We start from the raw sequence: 3,097 nt of genomic DNA on the forward strand, positions 1-3,097 counted from the left end.
ATTATTTAGATTTTTGATATTTTTAGATGAAAAAATATCTATTCTTATTAAAATAAATCCCCCCGGAAACAGAAGTTCAAAAAGATTTTCAGAAGGTGCATTAGAAATCAATTATAATCTGTTTCAAAAGGCCTTATCCTAGGGGTCCAGATTTTCTAAAAATTTTAAATTAAGGTTTTGAGGGCCCAATCAGATTCATCCAAATGTGTGGAGGAGATAAATAGAAGAAATAAAGAAAATCCCCCCAAAAATGAGTAAATACTCACATAAGATGAGGAGTGGACTAAGGACCAAAGAAAATACTAAAAAAATGAATTTTTGACACCTCAGAGTGGGAATTCCCCCTCATGAAGGAGGCACCTATTTCACATGTGTGGTAGAGTTTTAAATTCCCAAAAATTGAGAAATTTTATCTCTCCTCTCTCCTAATTCAAGTCTAGTTCCAAAAAGTAAGCTAAACTAACCCAAAAATGGTCAAAAATTGACCAAACTGATCTAGAAAATTCTAGAATCAGTTTTCTTGGTTAGAAGCTCACTTTTTCCTATAAATAGAAGCCTCCCCTTTGTTGAAGCTTAATAGTGTTTTATGCACTGTTACTCTACCACTTCCCAGAGCCAAAAACTATGAATTTCTTAATAATTCATTAGTTTTTGACCATTCCCTCTTCTAAAGAATTGGTGGCCACTCTTGTTGCAAACAAGAGTAGAACCCTCAAACCATCAAGCCAAATTAAAGCTCCCATAAATTTATGTAAGTTAGAAATCCTATTTTTTCTTATTCTTTTAATGGTTTTCTAATTTTTTTGTTATCTTTAAAATGATAATCTGATGCTATGCCTTGCTGGAAAGGCTTTCCCCCTTCTTTATCCTAGTTAAGTAATCAAATTGTTTGAATTCAACTTGTCATTTTGTTTCTCTTTTAAAAGTGGAATTTGATTAGCTTAGGATGCTTTAAACCAAATGGGGATAATTTTTAAGTAAATTAAGAGAATAGGAAAAATTAAAAAAATAGTCAGCCATGCAAAGGACGTTATGGCAAAATTTTCTTAAATTTTGTGAAATAAGTATTACCTTTTATTATTCAAAAAGAGTAATCCCCATCGTTTGTGTATTCTAAAAGTGTTATTTTCACTCTATGCATAGAAAAATGCATAGTAAAAATATTTTTATTACAAAAGTGTTATTTCTATTAGATTTTAATTCTATGCATACAAGGATGCATATTGATTATTTTTTTATTATAAAAGAGTGATTTTTATTAGATTTAAATTCTATGCATAGAAAGATGCATATTTATTATTTTTTATTATTATAAAAGAGTGATTTTCATTAGATTTAAATTCTATGCATACAAAGATGCATAAAAGAATTTTTTTATTTATAAAAGTGTTACTTTCATCATTATTGATTTTTATGCATAAAAGAATTTTTTTAATTATAAAAGTGTTACTTTCATCATTATTGATTTTTATGCATAAAATGATGCATAAAAGAATTTTTTTATTATAAAAGTGTTACTTTCACCAATATTGATTTTTATGCATAAAAGAAAATTTTTTATTATAAGTGTATGACCAGTATATTCCCCTGTAATCAAATCCCTCTTCAGATATATAAAAGATCTTGTTTCTACCTGTTTTTGCCTAGAGAGAGAAAATGTTCTAAAGAGAGATTATTGAGTTTTAGATATTTTTGGATAGAAAAATATATCTTCTTATTAAAATGCGTTCCCCTAAAACAAAAGTTCAAAAAGATTTTCAGAAGGTGCATTAGAAATCAAGTATAATCTATTCAAGAGGCCTTATCCTAGGGGTCCAGATTTTTTGAAAATTTTAAATTAAGGTTTTGAGGGGCCAATCGGATTCATCCAAATGTTTGGAGAAGATAAATAGAAGAAATAAAGAAAATCCCCCCAAAAATGAGTAAATACTCACATAAGATGAAGAGTGGACTAAGGACCAAAGAAAATACAAAAAAAAGGATTTTTGACACCTCACAATGGGAATTCCCCCCTCATGAAGGAGGTGCCTATTTCACATGTGTGGTGGAGTTTTAAACTATAAAAAATTGAGATATTTCATCTCTCCTCTCTCCTCATTCAAGTCTAGTTCCAAAAAGTAAGCTAAACTGACCTAAAAAGGGTCAAAAATTGACCAAGCTGATCTGGAAAATTATAGAATCAATTTGCTTGGGTAGAAGCTCACTTTTTCCTATAAATAGAAGCCTCCCCTTTGTTGAAGCTTAATAGTGTTTTATGCACTGTTACTCTACTCCTCCCAAGAGCCAAGAACTGTGGATTTCTTAATAGTTCACTAGTTTTTTACCATTCTCTCTTCTAAAGGAAACTCACTTTTTCCTATAAACGCACTGTTGGTGGCCACTCTTGTTGCAAACAAGAGTAGATCCCTCAAACCATCAAGCCAAAGGAAAGCTCCCAGAATTCATGTAAGTTAGAAATCTTATATTTTTCTTTACTCTTTTAATGGTTTTCTAATTTTTGTTTTGTTTGAAATGATAAATCGATGCTATGCCTTATTGGAAAGGCTTTCCCCCTCTCTCATCCTTAAAATCAGCCCTTCTCTATCCTAGTTAAGTAATCTAATTGTTGGAAATAAACTTTTTATATTGTTCTCTTTTAAAATTGAAAATTGATTAGTCTAGAATGCTTTAAACCAATCGGGGTTAATTTTCAAGTAAATTAAAGTAGAAAAAATTAAAAAACGGTCAACCATACAAAGGAGGTTATGGCAAAATTTTCTTAAATTTTGTGAAATAATTATTACCTTTTATTATTCAAAAAGAGTAAATCCCATCGTTTGTGTATTCTAAAAGTGTTATTTTCATTCTATGCATAGAAAAATGCATAATAGAAATATTTTTAATATAAAAGTGTTATTTCTATAAGATTAAAATTCTATGCATAGAAGAATGCATATTGGTTATTTTTTATTATAAAAGAGTGATTTTCATTCAATTTAAATTATATGCATAGAAGGATGCATATTGGTTATTTTTTAATTATAAAAGAGTGATTTTTATTAGATTTAAATTCTATGCATAGAAAGATGCATATTGGATATTTTTTTAATTATAAAAG

Source organism: Cibotium barometz, chromosome 35 (assembly GCF_041138505.1).
Source record: "Cibotium barometz isolate CiBa-2024 chromosome 35, ASM4113850v1, whole genome shotgun sequence".
NCBI classification, from domain to species: domain Eukaryota; kingdom Viridiplantae; phylum Streptophyta; class Polypodiopsida; order Cyatheales; family Cibotiaceae; genus Cibotium; species Cibotium barometz.